The sequence below is a fragment of the Echinops telfairi genome, unplaced genomic scaffold (assembly GCF_000313985.2).
Source record: "Echinops telfairi isolate 266 unplaced genomic scaffold, ASM31398v2 ScPeMD7_31;HRSCAF=116, whole genome shotgun sequence".
NCBI lineage: Eukaryota > Metazoa > Chordata > Mammalia > Afrosoricida > Tenrecidae > Echinops > Echinops telfairi.
The window spans coordinates 7,925,411-7,939,994 of record NW_022103928.1 but is presented as its reverse complement, the minus strand read 5'-3'; the positions used below and the strand labels follow the sequence as shown (position 1 = coordinate 7,939,994).

Here is a 14,584-nt window from a genome sequence, read left to right as displayed (position 1 = left end):
TACACATCCATCAATTGTGTAAAGCACATTTGTACATTCACTGCCCTCATCAGTCTCAAAACATTTGCTCTCCACTTAAGCCCCTGGCATCAGCTCCTCATTTTCCCCCCTGCCTCCCCACTCGCTCCTCCCTCAAGAACCCTTGATAATTTATAAATTATTTTATTTTGTCATATCTTACACTGTCCGACGTCTCCCTTCACCCACTTTTCTGTTGTCTGTCCCCCAGGGAGGAGGTTATATGTAGATCCTTGTAAACGGTTCCCCCTTCCACCCCACCCTCCTTCTACCCTCCTGGCATTGCCACTCTCACCACTGGTCCTGAAGGGATCATCTGTCCTGGATTCCCTGTGTTTCCAGTTCCTATCTGTACCAGTGTACATAGCCACAACCCCCCCTGCCATAACCCGACGAAACTATTACTCTATTTACTGTCTAATTACGTTTAATTACAGAGTACATATATGCTATAATACAAAATTCAGAGGAAAAACTTTCTGGTCTCCACACTTCAAAATAGAGGGAATTTGACCAGAACAGAAAGACCTTAAGTTCATAATTTTTCTCCCATCACCATTGCAAAAGCAGCTATATAATTTCTCCTCATTTCACATTCATAAAACCCAACTTCCTAAGTGTTGATTAAAAAGTTACAAACTGAACTCTAAGCTCACTGCCCCGGGGTGCATTTCAAGTCACTGTGCTCCTACAGAACCGAGGCAAACTGCTCCCAGGGGGTCAGAAACGGTACATCTTTACGGGAGCAGAAACCCTCATCTTCTGGAGCAACTAGTGAGCTCACTGTGATCTCGTGGTTATAGCCTAACCTGTTAACTACTACACCATCGGGTGGGGTTTAAATGATACCACAAATTTCAAGTAAACTAAACCCCGGGCAGGAGGCGTCACTATGGCCACCAACTTACAAAGTGGCCTCACAAAGAGAACATTTTTATCATCAGGGTACTGTGTGCCCCTTTCATGTCCTAGAGGCTACGAGTTATGAAAACGGGGTGATACAGCCGTGGCATGCTGTAGACAGCTCTGTGTTTGGACAGCTAAACATCAGTTTGCTTCTGGTGATTTCGTATTGACAATGAAGGCAGTATGTGCTACATCTCTGGCAGGTCGTTAAGATGCCCTCTGACTAGTCTTCTTCCTAAGATGTTCAAGGTGGGTAGCTCAGGTGTTTTTGCTCTTGGCAGAAGGAACAATAAAGTCATAATTTTCTTAAAAAATGAATAAAGCCATTTGTTATTTGTCCTTCTAATTGTGATTGTTCATTATACAAAATATGGCTACTGCAAATATTGTCTTTATCACTAAATATGCCTTCATATACATTACAACAAGTGACTTCTGCTTGAAAACCAACTATATTGAGCATATTTCTCTAGAAATCAATATTTAAATTTTTTTTTCTCTTTGCAACTAACATTCAAAAGAGACAGCTCTTGTTTACAGAGTAACTTAGTTTAGCATTATGGTTAACAATGTTTAAAAACAGCTAACTTAAAATGCAAACATTAAGAGTCTAAAGTTTAACTGTTGAGATGCTAAGTCAGTACTATAGAATTATATACATCATGGAAAACACAGTCCCCTTTCCCCTTAGTTCCATTCCATCCCTTATAAGAATATTCTAGGTCACCATTTTATAAGAACTCACACACCGAGGTTGCAAGACAGTTTAAAAATTAAAATGCTCTGGATAAACCTAGAAAGCGTTATATTAAGAGAAAGAAGCCAGTCATAAAATAGCAGATATTGTATGATTTCATTTATATGAAATGTCCACTTAGGCAAATCCACAGAGACAGAAAGTCGATTAGTGGTTGCCAGGTGGTAGGTGGAAGGAAGAATGAAGAGTGACTGGTAATCGGTACTGCGGTTTCTTTTGGGGGTGATGAAAATATTCTAAATAACATTGTGGTGATAGTTGCAAACTCTGAATATCCTAAAAACCACTGACCTGAGCATTGTAAATGGGTGAATTATATTATAAATGAATTGTTACTCAATATATAGTTAATAAAAATTAACACATCTGATAACATTCACAGTATAAGGTTCTGGAATCTCAATATTGCTTCCAAATAATGATAAAACATCTAACCCTGACATCCACTGTACCACCACCAAACATCTAACCCTGACACCCACTCTACCACCACCAAACATCTAACCCTGACACCCACTCTACCACCACCAAACATCTAACCCTGACACCCACTCTACCACCACTCTACCACCATCAAACATCTAACCCTGACACCCGGCTCTACCACCATCAAGACACTACATTAGGCTTCTGGACTACTTTCACATAGCATCCAACACTGGCTCTTCCAAAGACTCGTTATCATTGTGACTCATAAGGCTTGTTCCTCTCCCTAGAATGTAGAGGACAAGCAGATAGAAGACTGTGCCTTTCCTGTCTGGTGCTATGATCCTGGCACTAGCACAGAAACGTCAGTAAGGATCTGCACACGATATAGACGTACAGCTGCTTTTGGGTTGGCTTCAACTCCTGGTGACCTAGGAATGTGTGACAAAATGTACCACTGCCCACTCCTGTGCCACTTTCATGAGCTTTGATATGTCTGAGCCCGGCGTGGTAGCTATCGTTTCAATAAATCTCCTTGGAGGTTTCCTTCATGCTCACTGACCTGTTTTAGCGCACGTTCCCTTAAATCTGTCCTCTCATTCTTCCTTGGCACCAGGGAGAGGTCTCTCCCAGCAGTCCCCGAAAGCTTGCTTTGGCCATGTGGCCACAGTCTTACCAATTAAATGTCAACAGACATGATGCGTATGTACCACTTCTATGTAGCTCACCTCCTGTATAAAAGCTTTTGCCCAGAATCTCTCTGATGCTGTAGCAGCAACATAGCTCTGGCCATGCAGCTGAGGACTAAGACCCCTGGAAAGGAGCACAGGATCCTCTCATTCTAGGTTGGGGTCTCTTTCTTGCATCCGCCTGGTCTTTACCCTGAACATTTCCACCTAGGCATGAATATGTGTGTGCTTTGGGGGCACAGAGGATTGAAATTCTTCCATGAAGTGATAGGTTCATTGGTCATTGCCACTAATGTGGTCATGTGATAGCTCAGGGAAGACACTCTCTCTCCTAGTCTACATCTACGGCCCTGATTTTTATAACAATCTTGTGAACTAATAGTCACATAATCCCAAAGCTGGATGCTACCAAGCTCTTGAATGCACTTGGCTCAGGCTGCTGTTTTCACTTAGTAAATATTTAAATCACAGAAACAGACTTTTCAAAGGAACCAATGGACTACATTTCAAAAATTTGAACAGTTTGCTTTGTTTGTAAGCAGGACAGGATTCATGATATATAAGTTACAATGAACAGAACTTGTAAATTGGAGTTACAACTCCTTAACCAAACATACACTGGCTGATTTTAGAGGTGGGGATAGGGGAAAACAAATATCACAGTGATTATACCCTTTTTAAGATTGTTTCTTAAATTTATCACAACTAAGTTGATTATAAAAATACTTAAGAAAACTAAACCAACTTAGTAAACGTAAGATTTGAAGATGCCAAATGTTTAAAAACAACCTTTTAATTGTAATCTGTTTCGACTTCATGATTAGCATCTATTACCAGTTCCATTCAGGATTGAATATGAGATGATGAATTAAACAAATTAGATTTGAATTTTAAGTAAATGCATATCGATACATTGTCAATGATGAGGGCAAGTAGAACAATGAGGAGACGTAACCTTTATTAAACCACCAGACCAGGGCAGCCACAATAAAATACCACCAAAGTGACTGTGAGCCAAACAAGATCCCTTTGCAGTTGCCCTCCTGACATCCTGATGACGCTGGGTCGGCATGTAGCACCTGCGCCTCCCTTTCCAGTCTGTAAAGTGGGGATGTGTCATTGCCAGCTCCTTCTCAGGAGTGCTCTCGACCAGACCCATTTTGTAACGTGCTCCTATCGACTTGGGAAAAATTGTTGTATCACTACCAAACCTGATGATTGTTATTTCTGATTCCTCAGATCGTTGAATCTCAATTTGAAATATGGCTTCCTCTGGTTTTCTGAGTTTGCCTGGCACGTTTATGTGTGCAGACAGTTGTACCACTCATGCCTCTGAAGGATCTACTAATAAACGCAGGGTTTCAAACCTGGGAGCTAACTGTCCAGAAGGAGGAAAGATCGGGCTTGTTTCTTGACCATCACAAGACAGCAAAATCTTCGCTTTGTGGAAGGCTTGGCCTCTGGGAATAAACACTATGCACTACACACACATCCCACTGCCACTGAGTCAACTTGTCCTACTCAGAGTCGCCTAACAGGACAGGGTAGAAACTACCCTGCGGGTTTCTGAGATTGTAACTCTTTAAGTGAACAGAAAGCCTCCTTTAGCAGGCCAAGGCATAACCATTGCACCACCACGACTCCTATACATGCATATAAGTGCAAATCTTCATATTTCTAACAACTCTGTGTTTTCCCTTTATAGCAATATAGATAAGGAAAAGTTTTAAAAAGGTCTCTGGACGATTGAAAAGGACAGGGGAACTTCCATAGTGTTTTCCTGTTGGTATTGTGGGTGACAAGCTGGGTTGCTAATTAATAGGTCAGCAGTCAACCTACCAGGCCTACCGCAGGAGAGAAAAGAGACTCTGCTTCCGTGACGGTGACAGACTCAGAAACCCAAAAGAAGGGCAGTCCTACTCTGTACTGCAGGGTCACTGTGAGTCAGAATCGGCGCGGTATCCAAAAGCAATTTGTAATGTGAGCTAAACATGGAAGCAATACTGCAGGAAAAGAAAAATGGTTAAGTAATAACATTTTCATTGAGGATTGGAAAAGTAAAATTTATGTTAAAAAATACAAAAACAAATAACTAACAAAAATCTGAAGTTGAGAAAAACCATGGAAACCAAGCTTCCTAGAAGTCAAAAAGAAAAACTAGATGGGTTTATGACCCAAGCTTTCTGTGTCATGAAAGGAAGCCTCCACAAAGGTCTAAATACAGGCATGAACACATGTAAAATATTTATATATGATGGGGAAATAGATAGATCTAGGTGCATATATTTATAGGTTTAGTATTAAGGTAGCAGATGGACATTGGGCCTCTACTCAGGTATTCCCTCAATGCAAGAACACTTTGTTCTATTAAACTGGCATTCCATGATGCTCACCTTTCGGACACAATTGCTGAAGACAAAGCGGGTGCATAAGCAAATGTAGTGAAGAAAGCTGATGGTGCCCGGCTATCAAAAGATACAACGTCTGGGGTCTTAAAGGCTTGAAGGTAAACAAGCATGCACCTAGCTCAGAAGCAAGAAAGCACACTTGGAAGAAGCACACCAGCCTATGTGATCACGAGGTGTCGAAGGGAGTAGGTATCAGGCATCAATGAACAAAAAATCATATTATTGTGAATGAGGGGGAATGTGGAGTGGAGACCCAAAGCCCATCTGTAGGCACCTGGAATATCCCCTTACGGAAGGGACTCAGGGAGGATACGAGCCAGTCAGGGTGCAGTGTAGCAACAATGAAACATACAACTTTCCTCTAGATCATAAATGCTTGCCCCACCTTCCCCTATCATGATCCCAATTCTAGCTTACAAATCTGGCTACACCAGAGGATATATACTGGTACAGATAGGAACTGGAAACAGGGAATCCAAGATGGATGATCCCCTCAAGACCAGTGGTGAGAGTGGCGATACCAGGAGGGTAGAGGGAAGGTGGGGTAGAAAGGGGGAACCGATTACAGGGATCTACATATAACCTCCTCCCTGGGGGATGGACAACAGAAAAGTGGGTGAAGGGAGCCGTCGAACAGTGTAAGATATGACAAAATAATAACAATTTATACATTATCAAGGGCTCATGAGGGAGGGGGAACCAGGGAGGGAAGGGGGGGGGGAATGAGGAGCTGATGCCAGGGGCTTAAGTGGAGAGCAAATGTTTTGAGACTGATGAGGGCAATGAATGTACAAATGTGCTTTACACAATGGATGTATGTATGGATTGTGATAAGAGATGTATGAGCCCTCAATAAAATTATTTTTTTAAAAAAGAAAGAAACATACAACTTTCCTCTAGTTCTTTAAAACCCCCCCCCCCCCCCATCATGATCTCAATTCTATCTTACAAATCTGGCTAGACCAGAGGATGTCTGCTGTTACAGATAAGAGCTGAAAACACAGGGAATCCAGGACAGATAAACTCCTCAGGTTCAATAATGAGAGTAGAGATACTAGGAGGGGAAGGGAAAGATTGGGGGGAGAAAGGGGGAACCGATCACAATGATTTACATATAACCCTCTCCCTGGGGGACGGACAACAGAAAAGTGGGTGAAGGGAGACATTGGTCAGTGTAAGACATGAAAAAATAATAATTTATAAATTATCAAAGGTTCATGAGGGAGGGAAGGTAGGAGAGGGAGTGGGGGGGAATGAGGAGCTGATACCAAGGGCTCAAGTAGAAAGAAGATGTTTTGAGCATGATCATGGCAACAAATGTACAAATGTGTTTGACACAGTGGATGGAAGGATTGTGATAAGAGTTGGACGAGCCACCGATAAAATGATTTTTAAAAAAAGAAAGAAAAGGAGCCTCCAGAGGACAATATACTGCTAAGACCTTGGAATTTCACAGTGGGCTTTAATCGAAGGGTGTTGTGTAACATCATAAATTCTGTCTTGACAGTGACAATAACGAACACATGAAACATCTCTCTCAAATCCAAAACTCCAAACTCACTGCCATCGCGTTCAATTCTTATTCACAGAGACCCGAGGGCAGGGTCGAGCTGTCCTTGTGGGTTTCTGAGTCTGTAAATCCTTACTGGAATAAAAAGCCTCATCTTCCCGACCAGCTGGTGGTTTCAAACTCCTCACATTTCCGTTAGCAGCCAAATGCATAACTCACTAGTTCCCCAAGACTCCTGTCTATCAAAACTTCCGGCAAATTGTTACATCACTGTTCTAAAGCATGTAGCCCCAGGGGACCAGATTGTAACAGTAACAACTGCAGCATTGGGTGCAGGAAACACAAAGTAACAGACTCAGCACTGCTTGGCAGGCACCACAAGGAACTCTTTAGCCCACTGGATTCTTCAGGGCCTGAGGAAGACCAGGCGGAAACACAAGCCTAGAATGGTAAGTGTGTCATCAGCACTCATGTCCTTAACAACGGCGAAAACAAAAATACCCAGTTGAGACCATTAGTGAGGGCATGAGGGGCAGGCAGGGCCCTCCACACTCAATGCAACGCATGTGATTTAGGGGAGTTGCTTATGCTCTGGATGACCACTGCTAAGAAAGAAGGAAGGCAACAAAGGGAGAGTTTGTGATCAAGGAGCACACTTTGCCACCTATCAGTTACAGACCAAAGGGGCCTGAAGAAGCAAAAGCAATAGCAGTCTCCAGGTGGATATAACGAATGCATCAACAATATTCCTGGAAATGTTTCTTTTCCAAATCATTCGTGATCCACAACAGTTTTAAATTGACTAAGGACTCTGAATTGAAAAACCCACATTGCCCACATTCAAACATGTCTTAGTTTCAGAAATGTCCATGTGGAGATGAGCAAGCGTTCATATCCGTAGGAAAATCATTCGCATGCTTACAAGTGATCTCAAAGCAGAAGAAACCTTAACCATGAGCCAGGATTATCTGTAAAAGTACAGATAATGCAGCTCTCAAAGCCAATTTGATTGCCTTTTTGCCCACTTCTTCAACACTGTTCAATCACAATATTTAGCTTCACTTGAAAACTTAGCCAACAGCCTCAGATGAATCCCTAGTAGGGTTAGAACACAGCATCCTGGCTTGAGATGTCCCAGGTTGAGGGGTGGGGTGGGTGTGTTACACAGGCCAAGGACAGCCCATTTGAGTCCCTGCAGCAAAGGTGGGATGAACTACAAACAGAGCATGTTTTCTACCTGTCCCCTTACAAAGAGTGTTGGCCCATCTCTGAGAGGCCGACCCTTTCTTTTTTCAGGAAACGGCAACTCAGCAAAGAGGTGTGCTTTGCGGATCGCCTGGCTTTGACTTGATAACATGATACTCACTATGGTCAATCCCGTCTATGCTGCCCATCCCAAAGGGACAATCCTCTTTGGAGGACTTTCATGTGGTCCCTGAAAAGTTTAATTCTAAGAGCATCGATGGTGAAGAGAGGCACATCTGGTTGTTTGTTTGGGGGAATTACAAATTAAAGGTACGTACTGGAATGTACTTATGCAGACAAAGCACTACCTTTATAAGACCTTCTAGAACACAAATGCTCTGGATTGGTTTAAAAATAAAACGAGGGAGAAAAAAACGGATGTGCAAACAATCTTCACATTATGGAAGATCCTGAAAAAGCCTTGTTCGATTAAATAGTAAGAAGATAATATTTTATAAACACAAAAAGTCTTTGAGCCAAGCTGGGCAAACGTATTGAGCCACCCTGATTGCTGTCAGGGCTTTTAAACAGGCACCCATCCACTAAACCAAAGGAGACTCTGGAAAGGGCAAAACTCAAGGACAAAACCAGATGCCACATTGCTGGAGAGACATCAGACTTTAAAATGACCTCCGAGACCAGCTTGCTTACTGGGCCCACTGCCTTCACCAGGAGGAGAACTTTGGGGATCAGTTAAAGGGAGCTTTAACTGGAGTGCTTTTCCTTGCCCCTCCACTGAACCCCACACCCCACCCATGCCCAAGTGAATTTGAGAAAATTAAATTTAGCTTTCATTCATCAAGCTACATTAGTCCCTCTGAAAAGTTCTAATTTTAAAATCAAATACTCATTTGATTCTCAAGCAAGGTCAAGAGAACAAGCAGCAGAGCTGAGCTTGGCCATCGTGAGGATCTGCCCCATGCCGCTCGCTCTGCAGCTACACCAACGTGGTGGCTGCTATGGCAAGTGGCGGTTAATTTCTGAAAGAAGGTGATTACACAGCCGCCAGATGAACATCAGTTGGATGACACCACGTCAGCACAGAACACTGACAGGCGGTACTCTTGTTTGCAGCAGTTCATTTTCTGAATCCACTTCTGTGGCGTGCACATTCTTTTTAACTTTAAGCCACCAAGTCAACCACCAAAAAGAAAACTTAGCTTAAAAAGAAGCGGGGATTTGATATAATTTAAAAACAAAAAGTGTATCTATGGGCCATCTCTTAAAGAATGTCTTTCCTTTTACCTCCCCCCCCCTCAAAAATATATGAAATTGACTGATTTACACCCAAATAAATATATGAACATTTGTCAAACATGGAGCTGAAATGCCTGGAAGGTGGTTTGATACAGGCCTAGCTATAATACCAATAATTATATTTGCAGCACTTACCTGTTGGGGGGCAGGGAGGGAGGGGAGGTGCTCCTGTAAAGCAATCTTCAGTGACAGTCACCTGAAAAGGTCACGGCTTACCCTGAAAACAAGAGAACATCTGAATGTCAAGAGAAGCAGCCACCTCCTCTGCCAGGGACAGACACCGCAAAACAAAACAACACAGGAACTCAATGATCGCGCCCCACATCTGACTTTCAGAGGTCATGAAAACAGGTCCCCACACCTCTACCTTTGGGGACCAAATGCAGGTGAGTCGTGCGAGACTACATCTTCAACCATGCTGGAAAAAGTAAAGATGAAGAATTTCAAGTTATGAGTTTGAACTTTTCTCTGGTCTTGCTTTCATTAATTTTATTTTCATGTGGAATAATATGTGAGTCATAGGCCTTGTTTCTGGAAACCAGACAGCTCCTAAACGTGTCTCTGTTGGGTGAACATCTACCACCTCTCTAATTTCATTAAAGCGGGGGCTTGTTTTTCCCCTTTCAGAAGAGTTAGTTCTAGTAGACAAGATGCTTTCTGCCATGGGGGCAGACCTTTCACTATGAATAGCAGTCCCCCCACCTCTGAGTATAGGGAACAGAGTAATGGGCTGGTGAAGCTCTTCCCAGACCGTTTTTCACTGAGTACATATCTATCAGTTCTCCTATGGTAAATGCAAATGGTCCCTGTCCGTTGGACTAGACAAGTGAGATCCAGCTTCCTAAAACACAAAAGCAGCCAGGGGCATGACCTGACCTCACATCCACTCCTACCTCGGCACGCTCCCTTACGCAGAACAGTGTGTACTCCTTTAAGAAACATCAAAAGCTGCCTCCTCCTTTCCAAGTATCAGGTATCAGCATATAGCACAAGTGAAACAAAAACATTTATTTATTAATTCAGATTAAGTACTGAAAGGGTGCAATATTCATTCCTTGATGAATCGAATGTTTGCACGTGCGCGCACACACACGCACACACAGAGACATTCAATATGGTAAGAGTATATCATCATTTTTACTAAAATGTTACTATCTCTTCAGAACAAAATGTAAAGACGTGGTTTTAATTTTAGGAAGAATCCCTCTCTACATATCCTGCCTGTCTGCCCTGCGTGGGGAAAGGCAAATGTCAAGGAGCAGAGTTACATCTTCTTTCACGGGGGCTAAACATCTGAAAGTGGCGCTGCGGCGAGTACGCTCTTTGAAGAATTTATCTGAGCCCAATTTATGACATTTCCACCAGCAAGTGTATTCAGATTCTTGCCATTAAGGTTGGAAAGGAAAAAAAAAAAAAGAAGTGGGCTCTGAGTGAAATCATAATTTCTCATGTTTACTGTAAGAGGAAATTAGAGGTTTTCACCATAATGTTCACCATTTGTGTGGGGGGAAAACCCTAGCACTGGGACTTAAAAATTACTATCTTGCAACCTGCCCCAGACCTTTTTGTTTTCATACAAAACAATTCAAATTGAAAACGAAAAACGTGTGCTTTACTTCTAATGTGTGTCCCCCGGACTGATTTCTGCAGAGGCAAGAGATCCGTGGCAGGGCACATGGTGCTGAGATGGAGCAGGGCCGGCTGTGTGACGCAGGACTGAGGCGGAGCAGCCCTGCTCCCCAGGAATGAGCGCTCAGGAGACACATGGGACAGCAATGGCATTTACTCCAGAAATGTCCAGCTCCACCACTCAGCCGATCTGAACGGTAAAGCATGTGCCCTTTAGCAGACCCAGCTCAATTCAGAGCAAATAGGCCCTTTCTCCCTCCATTCTTCACTTGGTCTTCTTCAATGTATGCACTCTAAACTAATTTTCATGTTTAGCGACTGAGCAATGCCTATTTTTGCATGTTTGGCAGTCAGACCTTTACTGCTGGACTTTGCAATGCAGATGAGATTCGCTATCATAGAGGCCTGGCAAACAATTGGACCTTATTAAAGTTTAATTTTTAAGAAACTGCTGAAAATGCCTACTTTGAATGAAGTTATCTCTAGCGCTGCACTTGAACCTGCAGAACACCAGCTGGTAAGTACTGGGCCAGTTTCCCCACTCACCTGCCCAGTGTAGTATCTAAGTGAACACAGAGCAAAAATATGAACTCGGTTTGCCCTCAAAGTCTTAACTGTTATTCTTACTCTCGGGGAGGGGGGGAGTGGGGATAAGAATCACTCATCAAATCCAACTCTCACCCTTCCAACTTAAAATTAGTAATGCAAAATAAATAAATAAATGGAAAGAAAAGAAGAAAAAAATCAGCAGATGCATGTAACTTTTACTTAGTGTGAAAATCTGGCATTGGGACATGGAGTATTTCTGTCTCTCTCAAAGTTCCATGATCTTTAATGCATATGCACATTTGACCACTCACACATTTTTTTTCTGTTGTTTTTGGTTTGGAGATAAAATATACATTAGCAAAATAATCGAAAAATATGTTTTTCTAGCTTTGCAGAGAAAATATTAATAGTTCAATGCTGTTTGGCACCATGCTAACTGAAATGAAAGGTGTCAATATAACAGACAAGGAAACAAGCTGGGAGGCCTTGGGCCTGCGTCTGCACATGACCGGCTGAGAGCGACTGGAAATCAGCCTTGAGAGGAACACACTTCCACTTTCAACATCAGCTCCCCTACCTTTCTCAGTGATCATTCTTACTTAGCAAATAAAGTAACATGTTCTATTTCAACAACTTACCTACATGCTTATTGGCAGCACAAATACCACAAATAAAATGAAATGATCGTCTAAGGCTTTTAAGTTTAAAAAAAAGATAAATACCCATTTTTCCCTCTTTTTAAAAATCTGCTATCAATTTCCCCCCTTTTCTCTTTTAAAAATTCCTCAGAGGTTTGAAGTTTGAACCAAATATGGTAAAAACAAACTGCCTATTTTTCCCTGATGGCATAACTTTGTATCACAGTGCAGACTGGGTGGACACCAGATATGTCCTGTGGCTTTTCCCCCTGAAGCTCAAGCTGATGACCAGTCACAGGATGCTAATCTTAAGCTGGAACCTCCATGGTCTGAAGTTTAAGGCGTTCCTCCTCTTCCTCCCCCTCTCTCATCTACCTCTAATTTTCCCGATCCTTCCATTTAACCCATGTGTTACTACAATACTCCACTGTCATGCTTTCTGCGGCTACATTTCACTGCTAATTTGGTCTGTGTGATACACACGACAGATAGTACCAGCTGGCATGTCCTACTTGGAAATCGGCTCCAGGTGGATGCACTGCGTGGACGTACACAGTAAACACCTCTTATTTTTCATAAAGTCCTCTCCTCCCTTTCCCTTCATGGCAGCGAAAGAACATGATGTGCAACAGGGTTGCATCAATTGATATTAATTTTACACAATTATACAAGAGTGATTTTGAAGGATGGGCAACCTATTTTACCTCAACCTCAGTCCAACAAAGGGTGGCCAAGAACCTGAGCGCAGGGTCACAAACCCCACACCTTAGTCCATGATGCCAGCCAGTAGCAAAGTATTGGCTCTCTGGCAAGTCCTTTTCTGGAAGTCCAGGGACATGGCTCAAAATTCAAATACTCCCCTGTCTTCTCTTCAGATGACATATTTTTTCACTTGAGAAAGCAGAAGGTCCAAATGGGCTAATTTCCAAGAAACTGGTGTCTCTTTAAATAGTGAATCTTAACTCATGTGGTCTTTTATGTCTTGTTTTTCAATGATTTCTTAGAAAAACTAACGGATATTGAACACAAATCTGACTCGCTGAACAGAATGATAATGCAAAGGCGCCTTTCTTTTCTCTCCTCCAAATGAGAATATCCCCTCAGTAATCAATCCCTTCACGGCTTTGTTTGGTTCTGTGTTTCTGCAAACAGTGAAGGAGGTTTATAAAAACAACACAGCAGGGAAAGGGGGTGGGGTGGGGTCAGTTAAAGGAGGCCAGACAGGAATGTCAGACTCACACAAGGAAAAGAAAAAGAGGAGGGGGAGAGGGCAGGATGGAAAGAGGGGAGGAAAAACGGGGAGGCAGGAGGGCAGGTTAGGGTACAAACAGGAAGAAGGAAATGGGGAGCAAGAGAGGGAGGAAAAGAATAAAAAATAAAAGAAGAAAAAGAAGGAAATAGGGATGGAAAGAAATAAACGCAAACTGTGGTACAGCCCGGACTCCACAGCGAGAGGTGACTTTGGACACCACCTAGCTTCTCTTTCCAGTTGGCAGCTGTCGTGTTGCTTGGGACTTCTGACTACCCAGGAGAGCCAGGTAATACTTCAGGTCATCATCCCCACCCCTACCAAATTCCCTCCCTATCCCTGAGAGTGAGTGAGCTTGCTTCCTCCTCACCAAGGTGCAGTGCCCCACTTTGGGGTCCATTCTTGTGGGCACAGATCTAAAATACTATACAGCAGGCGAGCCCTATGGGCCTGGTGACACCCGCATGTAAGCACACCTGAGAGTACTTGAGGCTCGCAGCTGCCTGGACCCCCATGTCAGCCCCATCTCATGTAGAAACAAGGGCCCCATTACTCCCTTACTTTGCTAGGTAAAACCCTGGTCATGGTCATGTGAAAATATTTTATAGGTATCCTTTAACAGCCTTTAAATGTTGAAACCGAAAAACAATATTTGCTGTTTTCGCTTTGAAGCTCTAACAAAGCCTTTGTTTTAGATTTACCTTTAGTGTGCAATAAGAGTTAATAATCAAATCCATCCCAACCCCCAAAAATGTTAAACAAAAAGATAAAAGAAATGCAAATAGCTATTGTCATGGAAAGTTAAAGTACCTGTCTGTATTTTTAAGTGAAAACTATTATCTCTATCAATCAAAATTTAAGACTACAATAGCGCTAATCACAGAAGGTACTCTGATGGAGTTACTTTTCCTCATACCAAAAAAAAAAGTATTTTTCCCCTTTAAAACTGAGTATAAAAGTCATATACTTACAATGAGACTGAGTATTTGTAATTTTATTATTAAAAATCTTCCACAGGCACACTGCTAATAAATGCTTCTAAATCTCTAGACTGATTTGTACCCAAGAAGACCCAAGTCCCTACATATTTTAATAAGGTTGATGAAATTTTATTTAAATTCTCAGTTTCCAACCTGCGGGGGAACAGCACACTCTTCTGTTGAAAAGAGTTACTCAGAGGCAACAGTTAACTGGGAATGAAAATGCCTTTTCTCCAAGACCCTAGGCACAGCTTCCCAACCTGGAAAACCTTTACACAGGACATCTTCCTTGGATGCTTCATTTTGGCAACTCTGGTTTGAAA

At 42.4% G+C, this 14,584-nt stretch overlaps 1 long non-coding RNA gene across 1 annotated transcript in view; it reads right to left on the bottom strand.

Annotated features, from left to right (window-relative positions):
• Positions 1-9,366: 9,366 nt before the first annotated feature.
• LOC123521649 overlaps positions 9,367-14,584 on the bottom strand; it is a 234,355-nt gene continuing 229,137 nt past the window's right edge. The window contains exon 3 of the long non-coding RNA XR_006680038.1: positions 9,367-9,433. This is a non-coding gene — a long non-coding RNA (uncharacterized LOC123521649). The remainder of the gene's footprint in view (positions 9,434-14,584) is intronic.